Source organism: Cuculus canorus, chromosome 1, assembly GCF_017976375.1.
Source record: "Cuculus canorus isolate bCucCan1 chromosome 1, bCucCan1.pri, whole genome shotgun sequence".
Taxonomy (NCBI): domain Eukaryota; kingdom Metazoa; phylum Chordata; class Aves; order Cuculiformes; family Cuculidae; genus Cuculus; species Cuculus canorus.
Window position 1 is genome coordinate 200,375,062 of NC_071401.1, and position 11,936 is coordinate 200,386,997.

Consider the following 11,936-nt stretch of genomic DNA (forward strand, 5'->3'; position numbering starts at 1 on the left):
AACTGTCCTTTATTGCACTCTGCATCACAATTTTGAGTCATAAAGTAGGAAAAATATATTTTTCTTGCAACTTGAAACAACCAAATCTCCAGGCTCTACCAGGGACATTGATCAGTGTTCAATGGATGAGCTGCTGACCCACACCAAAGTACGCCAAGAGAACTGGCCAATGACTCCAGCCGATGCAGTTGGTCTGAAAACAACGTTGTCCTGCAGATATGAACTTATTTTGAAGTTACTGGGGTACAGTTCTTCTCTGCAACCGTTCAGCCAATTGCCATTTATCCTTGACAGGAGGTTAAGTGGTACTAAGTACTAATTAAACACAGCAAACATACTTCATACCTAGAACTGAGAGCTAGCACAAGCCACCTTTGACAAGGCTTTGTTGGCTATTAGGAATATCAAATACATATGATTTTCTTTAGAGTAAGGGTAAGCATGTGCCAAAGATAATTCTATGTAATAGTCTCACTGTTGGTTTGAGAGTTCCTGCAGACTGCATCAGGCACCATCACCTCGAGGCACATCTATGATGGTCATGGTTGGGTGAACAACTTTATCACTCTTGTCAAGCCTGAGAACTTTTAAATGTACATGCTGGGTTGTTTTTTTTCCCCCCGAAGGAAAAGAATAGAAAAAGCTTCAAATAACTTTTTCAATTTTTGGCCTTTTTCCTCTCCATGTCCCGGTTTTTCCATCTCCTAAATGATGTCTCATTTACTTTGCAGGAATGTTGAAAGCTTTAATAATAGATAGGAAGTGTACTGAGATCCTTGCCTGGAGGATGCTCTATAAATATAAAATGTTATGACTAACAGCGCAGACTTAAGTTATGACATGAATTAGAAAGGGTGCTGTGAGGCAATCCCAGGGCTTTCCAAGCAAGCTTCATGGTAGGATATGGCTGAAATTCAATTTTATGCTCTGGGTGGAAAACTTTGTGTTCATTGAGCACTGGCATGAAGTTTGTGCTCTGTAGGGCAAGTTCAGTACAAGTCTGAGCAGTGTTTAAACTAGCAGTTTAAGAAGAGTTGACTACCAAGGCAGGTCGTAATCAGCATCAGGATGGTTAGTGACACATGGCTTAATTTAGGCAAAGAACTGATTTAGGGGTGAGGGTGCCAGCTTGGGACAAAAAGTTCATTCTGTGCACTGTCAGAGATTTACTGTGTGACCCTGAGGAAATGATTTAATTTTACTGTTTCTTCTGTCTTCATCTGAAAAAAAAAAAGAAGAACAACCAAGACTCGCGTTTTCCCTTCCTCCCAAGGGTGTTGTGAGGATAACCACACTATTTATTTGCCTACTTAGAAGTGAGTGGAATAGGATGGAGTAGCTAGAACACAGCTCTTCCTTATCTCTGCTGACCAGTCCTGGTCAGTATCATGTCAACTAAATTGATTTTTGCGGAAGGTGATTAAGCACAATTAAATGTCTGTGTTAAAACCAATGCTAAGATTAGCTGTACTGAAGTGAGATCAAAGTGGTGATAGATTCTGACCTCCTTTTATTAAAAAAGTGTTAATGAGATCCATGCAGAGCTGACAGAATGATTTCCTTTCCCACAAACCCACTGTTATCTATAAAGCTAAAAGATAAAATTAGAGGTTTTTTTTTTTTTAAACTACAGAGCATTGTCTATTTTTTTTTAAGTGTTAACGATCCCTGTCTTTAGATAACTTGTTAACTTTTCCTCAACGTCTTTACCGGTTTCTGCTGTCCAGCTTAAGATTTTTATTTTCTCATTGCAGTACGTAATGAATTTTCAGACAGATTTTACAGTTCACTTAAAAGAAATTCAGATTTTGCTGTGGACGCCATGGCTGGTCAGCAGCTGTTGAGATGCAAAAGGAAAAGAGCAGCATCTGGAAGCATTCTTCTTTGTTTTAAGTTCTGAGAAAGTCCTAGTTAAATGACAGTTTCTGTTCAATAAAAATCTCTGTCCATCTGCACTTACGGGCATTAATTCAAATGGTAATGACAATAATAATGATAGTTATGAATAACAGAGGACAGTCTTGCGGCCTGTGTGAAACAAATCTGGAGGATCTGTGTTTAATTTTCGGCATATATGGCTGTGTGTTGTTGGACAGCCTTTGAAATCAATGGCACTCTTTCCAGCAGCTTCCCTGGACGTTGGCTGGGACCCTGAATGGCCTATTACAACAAGGGAAAATTAACATCGTTGTTGGCAGCGCATCAGCTGATGACTGAATAGATACACTGAAATCCCCATCCACCTTTCCAGAGTGAAGCTGCAAAAAGCCAGGGGTGCAGAGGAGGGAGACTGCGCTGCCGATGAACAAAACCAACTGCAATGTTCTCCCTTAGTGAAAACTTCAGGGCTTCAGTATCCATAAATTTTGCTGTGTGATGTTCTATTTTTAATGACCTGGGTCTAAAGAGCTGCTTCTAAAAGAATAGCTGTTACTTCTGTGGAAAGCTACACATGTTTAAAGAGACGGAAAGACTTCTCACTCAGGGCAGACCCACGGTGGAGGCAGTTGGGGCATATTGTGTTGACTGTTCCTACCACAGGAGCTTTGTGCAATCAGGTGGTTTGTGCTGTAAAATCTCTCCATGCTTTGATGTTAATCAGTCAAGCTGTAGGGACTCCTTGCTTCTTTGGAAGTGGGAGGGCAATCCCTAAGGTCTTCACAAAGAGCTGCTGCGGAAGACCTGCAGCTTTCTGGTAGCTCACAAGGGACAAGTCCTGCTCCACCAAGAAACAGCTTTGGGCCATCTTCAGCACAATCTTGGCACAGCAGACACGTCTGCAGCTCCGTTCTCTCCCATGGACCTACTCTTTGAAGAAAGGCATAGAACTGCATTTTCAGCTCTGGATTTTCCCAGGTTCTTATTTGGGGATTTTCCTGGCCTGTTCTCATGCCCAGAGGTTATTCCTCTGAATGCTGTTCAACCACAGAGCAAAAAAAGGCAAGGTCTGCTCAAGGAACCTACAGTCTTAATAAGAAAAGTGAAGAAATGAGCCAAACCAACAGGAATTACCCAGAGGTGCAGAGAAACAGTGAATCAGTCCAACTAGAAGATGGCAGGGGTTCCAGGGGATCAACCTCCTCCACCCATGCTGCAGAGTGCTTTTCTACCATGGGTCCTGGTGGGACAGATTAGATATGTAGAAGCAGAAGACTCTCATCCTTGGTTTAAAGCAAGGTGGTCTGTTTGCCCTCTTTACGTTGTAAAAGCTGGTAGGAAAACCCCACTGCTTTTAATGGCATGCAGTCTACCATGAGAGAGGAGTTCTTCCTTGGTGTATCATCTTACTTGTTAATTCACTTAATTTCACATTCATTACCTTTACTCATGTGGCAAATGGACACAATCCAAGACTTACCTTCTGGATTTATTATAGGTACAAAATGAAACAAAATGAAACCAAATGTTGCCAAAACGTAAGGAGGTGACTCAATATCACCTTGAAAATCCACTTTTTGCACACTGTCAACATCCTTTACGAGCAGGTATGGCACAGCTGTTCTCTCTGCTTTGCCATATGTTTTACCCCGTGCAAGAGGGAGTTGCATGATTTTAGCAAGTGGTTTGCAGCAGTCAATACCCCTGACTTTTGGGTGCCTTCTCATCCCATGGGCTTCTAGGGATGTGAAAGCATTCTGCACTTTGCAGCAACTGCTCTCTTTTTCTTGGCATTAACTCCCTGCCCTGTGTTTTTCAGTGCTGTTACCACGGACCCACCAGTAATGTACCCACAAAAATTATTGCCCTGTGTGCCCCTGCCAAAGATCTGTGAAAAGTTTAAGACAGATATTTATCTTGCTGAGCTCAGATAAGGTATGTTGGGGTTTTAAATCAAGTTGCTGGGCTTCAGGGTCTCATTGTCTAGTCGCATTCATTTATCCCCCCCGGGTTCCTGCCCACAGACTCTTTCCATTCTTTAGCCTTTTTAAACCTAAGCAGAAAGAGAAGTAAATAGTTCTGAAGTCTCTCCTTCCCTCTTCTCATCTACTTGAAGCTTAGGCCAGCAAAACTAAAGAGTCTGGGGCTTATGCTTTCATCTTAGCCAGAGCAGTCTTTGTTGGAGTTCTATCCAAATGACTCATCCATGCGGATGGGCACTTTCCCAGCTCTGCAGTGAAGGAGGAGCAGTGCTGACTCCTTCAGAGAGAGGTTGCTTGTTCAAGTTCAGCAGCTGTTAACAAAGACTGCAGAGTTTTAAATAACCTGAATGAATGAAATCTCTTCCCCCTCTTGAGTTCATCAGGCCTTTCTTTCTTTGTATGTCAAAAACCTGCTTGCTCTCTCCTTACTCAGACAGTTTTTAATGGCAGATAAAAACTGAATGTAAGACATAAACAGCCAGTCCCATGGACTGAATGAAGCCTCAATTTCCAGTGGCTTGGTGTCTTGTGGATCTGCTTTTGTCCTAGAAAAGCACAAGAGTTGGCATAAACTTTTCTTATGGCTGGCAGCTTCTCATGATTAACTCTCCTGTGTGATCTCTTTGGTGTCTAGTAAGATTTATTCCACAGCCTTTCTCTTGGGGAGGGGAAGGCTGTGGAGACCCCAATTTACGGAAGAGAAGTGAGCCATAGGAGCTGGTGCCGCTTCTTCTAGAGATGTCATGAACTGGCAAAGCCCTGGTCCTTGGCTTTTAAATACTTGGAGCTGCACACAGAGCACTGGAGGGCACGGAACTGCAAGCCCATATAATTTGGGGTACAGCAGCTGCTCTCCCCAGCTCTGCAACCCCTGCATTACAGCAAACACTCTGTAGCGTTTGTATGAACTGGGTGATTTTTTTTCCTCTCCAGCAGCGCAGAGGAGTTAAGGACAACATGAAAACTTACATGCTCTCTAAAGCATCTCTCACATTCTTTCCACTTGCATAAAGGAAACTGGACTTAAAATCCATGGGGCTTTCCAGGAGGATGAGAGAGGCTGAACTCTGGAAGTACTGACGTTCTGGGGAGAAGTGAGCTGGGTCTGTATGGAGAAAGCAGAGCCTGATTATGTGCACATGCAGCAACTCCAGATCAGACCTTTAGATGACACAGCTATCAAGCACGTATTGTCACAGATACTGTCTAAAGGGTTATTTTAAGGTTATATTAGGAATTGCTTTTGTAGCACCCGAGCAGTGTAAGGCATTTTTCAAACACCTTCAGAAAATGTTTCTAGCAAACAAACAATCATTAATTATTTATCTTGCAATAGGTGAGCAGAGGTCTGAATATGCCAAGACCTGTGCACATACCTGCACAGACAAACGCACACAGAGAAGCTGCTTCCCTACACTGTTCTCTGAGGACACAGTGTAAATAAAGCAACAGACAAAATACATAAATAAATAAAAGCTAAGGGTTCTACCCCGTTATCAGTGAAGTCAAGGGTCTCCCAGTGATGATACTGAGAGCAGAATTAGCCGTGGCATATCTGTGGAGCATGTGGTCCTGTGGGATGGAGATAGGGAAGGAGAGAAGGGCCCAAACATGGTGAGGTGAAACTTGCCTGCCCTGGCTTAGCTACCTGAAGTGCAAAGTCCAGGTCTGAGCTAGTTCACATGTTGCAGAATGGGCATCTTAAAGAGCACTTTCAGCCTATGGATCCTATTGTGCATTCTCTATTGCTTTTTCTTTCTCTTTCAGCACAGGTAGGCAAGTGAGCAGCAGTACAGGTAAAATTGCAGCTATTAGTCAGAAAATGCTAACTAAAACTAACCAGCCTAAAGTCTGTGTTGCTAGGAAACGATCTGCCTCTTACTGTGCATTGCAACTATTTGTATGCATCCAGTCTTCTGATTTTCTTATTAATATTCTTTGCCTCAGACTCAGTAACAAATTTCCTCTACAACTTGGCACAGTATCCAACCCTCTCCAGGTTCAACAAACCCATTTAAACCCAAACCTCCCAGGAGTTTAATTTAACTTCAGACCACTGGTGCAAGCGGCTTCTGTTACTTCATTTTATTCTGGTAGAAAACTGGCGGAATTCACACACTGATTTATGCATAGGGGCACATGCGAGCAGGACACCTGAGCTCTGCAGGACAGAGTGGTGTGTAGTGCCTTCTTGCTTTCCAGCCTCTCCTGGAGATTTCTTCTGTTCAGTGATGCTGTTGCTTCTTATATGTCTTAAGGAACTAACCTGCCTGCTTGTGACTGTCCAACCATATCCAGAGGGAAACCTGTGCAAAAGAAAAAATAAATCCTGCTAAAATTATTTTTCTTTCAAGCTATGTTGCTAGAAGTACCTTTAACTCACGTTTTATTTTCAGTGCTAGGGAGATCTATTGATTTACTATATTTGAATGTAAGTCAATGGAGTTAAATCAATACCCAACCGGAGCGGAGATTAGGTTCTTTATTGATTTTAAGTGTGCCTGACACCAGTGGAGTTTGTAATTTACAAGTACAAGATATATTGATGGCAGGAAGCTTTAAATCTCTGTAGCCATGTTGCATGAGCTGCATCCAAGCTCTACTAAGATTAAGGCTGGGAATTGGAAAGGGGTTTCCAGTGGTGTATTCCCAGTCTGCTGATGATTGCTGATACATGGGATCCCTTGACAAAATACGACATGTGACTGCTTCCCAGGGCAGTTCTATCAGAAAACTGAATTTTACCCAAAATCGTGGGATTTGATTTTCTTTTTTGGTGTTTCCAGGTGAGTTTAAAGGATGCCATTATGCTTCCAGGGCTAGGAGGGGGCTCTGCATGCAGTGCCATTAGCGGTATGGGAATGCCGTTGTCTTGGTCCGGGCAGAACAGGGAGAGCATCAACCAGCAGAAGTTACAGTCTGTGCACTAGCTGCTAACCCTGATCAGCTGCAGCTAGAAATCACATCACCTTTTAATCTCATACAGAGAAATCTGGCACCAGCTGCAACTTCCACAGGCAGCACCTTGGCCACAGATCTATCTTGGCTTTCTTGGAACACTCTTGCCTTTCATCTTATAAGTGAAAAAAGGAGGCAGGATCCTTGCGGTTAACCCTGTATGAGGCAGAATCCCAGGAAAAACAGCTTGGAAGAGTGTCTTTTAATTTCTGAATTTATAGCACAAAGGACAAAATCAAAGTATTTCACCTTGCACCTCTATTTTTTAAGGGATAGAAGGGTCAGTATGACATAAATATGTGTGTATATTTTCCCTTGTGGGGATTATGCCATAATCTGTAGGTCCTTGCTGTTCAAGAATAATTCTTGAATTAGCCTGCATTTTCTTTTGTTGTTGTCTTTGTAGCAGTTTGCCATGAATACACAGTCTAGTGCACTTGAAGCTATCATAAAAAAACCTTAAATTCTTTAGACCTGCCCTAAATGCATTTCTTCGTACCTTGGTGTATTGTACTGTGCCAGAATCTATAGATATCCAAGGGATTTGCACCTCATTTTACTCTACTAAAATGACGTTTTCAGAGGACTTTAATAGAAGTTGAGCTTTCAGTTCTATTATTTTTGTTTTGGTGTTCTTCAAATCCCTTCCAATAAGGGATTTATACAGCGGATGGCAACAAAACCAGAAAATCCCACTATTCCAGGACAATCTGCTCATCTGACAGAATTATTTGACATATATACAGGTAGAGCCTATTTAGCTTACACTTAAGTACAGAAAATGAAGGCACAAGAAGATCAGCAGAAGGCTATGGTACAACTCATAAAAGGAAAGAAGAGAGCTTGTTCATTGTGTTTCTACCTCAGAATGCCCCTGCCTTCCTGTGGGAGTGAGCAGAATCCCTTCCAATCCCATCAGAGAGGAATGTGTCATGTCCCATCCTGGGTTATACTGCCCGGACACCTTCATATCATGAAAGGTATGAGTGGCAGCAAAAGAGTTTATTACATACTGAGTCCTGAGCGAACAGCTTCAGCCTTGACAGGCAAGATCTGAGCTTGTCCCGAAGTCTGAGACTGACAGCATATACCTTAGTGGCAGGAAGAAACCTTCTTCCAGTAACTTGATCCATCCTGGAAGAAGTGAGACCTACTTTCTACTAGCTGGAGAAGCAAATTAAAAGAAGATGCACTACTTGGCAAAGAAGCTAGTTCATGCTTTGGAAGCCCTTGAAACATGCTGTTATTTCTGTAGCTCAGTGCCACATCAAATCCCAGTAGAAAAAGGACTCAGAATGCAATGTTACGATGGTAAAAAGCAAACTTCTAACATGCTACAAATTAATAAATACTTAAAAGTTCACACCTGAGCCTTGGCAGCCTTGTTTTGTCTGGAAAACCTGCACTTCAATTTCTTGAGTGAGCATACATCCCTAGTGCCATTTGGGATGCCCTAGGATGCCCTGTGTGACTTCCAACTGGGCTGGGGAGTTGTGGATCTCCTGGAGGTCCTGTGTCATACCTGCCCACACCTAGTGTCTCAGCAGCCAAGAGAATCTGAAAAAGTTCTAGATACATATTTTAAGGTCACTGAATCAAGCTTATCTTGTTAGATTTTGCAGTGGATTTTCAGTATTTCCAGTCACAAACATGGGTAGAGAGACAGACAAGTGGATAACTATATATATGTGTATATTTGTAAGTTATTTGGGTACGCCTGCTTTAAAAAAGGAAGTGGAGAACTACATGAAAATTAGTCTGTCAAATGTGCATGAAACGCTCTGAAGAGCAGGTAAAGTCTCTCAATAGATTTTACCCTAATGCACTACACTTTTATTAAAAAAGAGTTGGCTGCTCCGTAGCTAACTGGAGGGCTTGAATTCACCTACCTATCGATGCAGTTCTTGTATGAGGGAGAGAAATGTGGCATTCTTGGGGGCAACACTGGTCTCACAGATGGGAGAGGAAGTTCACGGACATCAGGAGTTACATTATTGTAGGCCACCAGAAAATCCAAACTCTTGAAGGTATAGTCTCTGTTGATGTAATTATGTCAACTTCAGCAGCAACTCATTTGCCTGTTGGTCTCATTGAATTCACTTTTAGTCGAGCAGTTGACAACTCTTTAAGACTTTTCTTCCAATTAGGAGTCTTCTGCTGTCTTGTAGTCTTTTCAGATTTCCCAAGGTGACCTGGGCCTAGAAAGGATCACAACCATATTGAACTGAAAAGAAATTAAAAATGCAGTTTTCTCATCTTGACGAATGGACTATGGAAGCAATCTTTCATGAAACACAATGCTTTCATTTCTGGGTGGTTTCAAGAAAAACAAAGTGAGAGCTAGGACCACCAAGAAGCATCAGGTTTCTTCTCTTCATTCACTAATTATCAGTTGTTAATTCAGTCATCTTCCTGATGAGATCACAGAATCATAGAATGGGTTGGATTGGAAGGGACCTTAAAGATCATCCAGTTCCAACCTCCCTGCCATTGGTTGCTCAAAGCCTCATCCAATTTGACCTTAAACACCTCCAGGAATGGGGCTTCCGCCACTTCTCTAGGGAAGTTGTTCCAGTCCCTCACCACCCTCACAGTTTCTTACTAATATCTAATCTAAATCTGCCCTCTTTCAGCTTAAAACTGTTACCCCTCATCCTATCCCTGCACTTCCTGATAAAGAACTCCTCTCCATCTTTCCTGTAGGCCCCCTTTAAACACTGGAAGGCTGCTATAAGGTGTTCCTGGAGCCTTGCCTTCTCTTCTCTTCTCTTCTCTTCTCTTCTCTTCTCTTCTCTTCTCTTCTCTTCTCTTCTCTTCTCTTCTCTTCTCTTCTCTTCTCTTCTCTTCTCTTCCCTTCTCTTCTCTTCCCTTCTCTTCTCTAAAGAAGCCCAACTCTCTCAGCACATGATCTTTCTCCACCTTCAGATGAGGCGGCTGGATCTCAGAGCCACATTTCACAGCAGGCCGTAGGCTGGTGGGCCAGGCCAGCTCTGGAGGTCTTGTGCCAAAGGACGCCCTGGGATTGTGCTCAATCAGCTTGTAGAAGAGCACTCTGCTGCTCACCTCCTCCATGGAAATGGCAGCACAATCCATTGACAATATTTATAATAGCCACGTTTTGGAGGGCGTGTGACAGGAATTCATTATCAGCCAAACCATGTAATTCAGTCTTCATGCTGATAGAGATAACTTGGGAGTGGAATTGTTCCTTCTGCATCATTAATGAAGCAAGGGCCTGCTTTAGTCTTGGTGTCACTTGTCTTTCGGATGTGCTTTGTCACAGAAGTTAAGTCTATGTTCTTCATCCTTTCCACATTTTTAGGATTTTCTAGCACTTCATGGAAGTGCAGAGTATTAACTCTGGGGATGTGGCCAACACACCTTACTCGAAACCTTCCTGTCTACCTTCATTTTCCTCCTGGCTACATCTGCATGAAGATATTCTGTAGTTTCCATCCAAAACTACCATATCATTTTGCAGTGAGGTATAAAAATATGTACAAAATACAGACATTTGTATTTCATTGCCAAAGCATGTCAATGAAGGGATTAAATTGTGTTGCCTAAAGTTCGCAAAGTGCTGGAGTTTTCCTTGTGGCCAAGAATACAGATTTCATAAATATATTATTATATAAACATATATATAGATCTTTAGATACTGGTTCAAGACCTCTTGTCCGCTCAGCTGTGACTTATTTGCCTGTAGAGTGACCAAGGAGCCAGTGTGCACATAAAATTAGAATTGCAGTGCCGTGAGCCAGATGAGCTCAGCCAAACCCAAACAATTTCCATCGTCCCATGGCTTGGTAGGGGTTCCTGTGCAAAATTATTTAGAGAGGAAGGGCCTAGTGTCACATATATGCTTAAGTAGCAGTTTTAAAAATTACAAAGGAAAATATTAATTCTGCCAAAACGTGGGAGTGGAAATGGTTTGTGTACCAGTTGGGACTTCTGCACCTGATTAACTGATGCAGAACTAGCTGCCATCAGCCCGCAGTGTCCTGGAGCTGTCTCGTTCTGTGAGTTGACATTTGCTGATGCCAGCAAACTCAGCAGCCCGAAAAGCTATTTTTTGCCTACTGCTGAGACCACCATTTCATAGACTATGGCAAAAGAGGTGCCGTCTGTCTCCCAACGTCACATGCCAAGAGAAAGCCTTTTGTCTGCCTACACTGGAGCTAGTGGCGGAGAAGGAAGTGGTGAAACACCAGTTACTGTTGCTGGCAAGTGAGCCATAAAGGAAGATTCTGCCAAAAGGACACAGGCTGGGATCTGACCTTGCTTTCTGTGCCCACAGCTACTGTGTATAGGTGAAACAACCAATTGTAGGGAGCATTGGAGGCAGGCTGTGAGCTGAGCTGAGCCAAGAACTCCTTGGAAGTTAACAGCATGGTTAGTGCTGGGGCAGAGATCCGTGTCTGTGTCAGAAACACGGACAACACTTCCCCTCAGTTTTTCCACTGAGAATTTCTGCTGCTTGGGCAATAGTCATGGATCTTGAAATGAAGCTATGAAATTGGTAGCTAACCCAAATTAAATAATATTCTGGAGGAGGGAGGCAAGAGCAGGAGGGTGGCACTGAGCAGCTTTCAAGCTGGCCAAATTTGGCATATTTTATTTGCTAAAATCTGCCTTCTTAATGTGCCTGCCTGTGCCTGCCCTCTCTCTGTGCAACAACAGCTCCAGAGTGTCAGAGCAGCAGGATGAGGTGGCTTTGGATGTAGGAAATGTGCTCTACTGGTTCCTTCCAGAGTCCAGCAGCCTCCTACTGTTCCTCTTACCTGGAGTTGCCCATGCTCAATGCAGCTAGATCCAGTGATTGATCACCAGGATTGATGGGGTGATCCTCTGCATCTGCTGTGGTGGGTGCAGAAGAGAGGTGCAGCCCGGGACACTGCCTCACGAGCACGGTGCTGTGCAGTGATGTAGGATCCGTTCTCTCCCTGCTAAAGAGCACTCACTGTCTCCTCCCTGCTGGAAGCTGCACTGGGCCTTAGGCAGATGTCAGTGTATTACTGACTAGTCCCAGTGTAAGCCTCTAGACTCTCTTTTACAAGTCCAAGGGCTCAGAGACATTTTTAAAATGGAGTCTGCAATCCTGTCACTTTCATGTGCCAC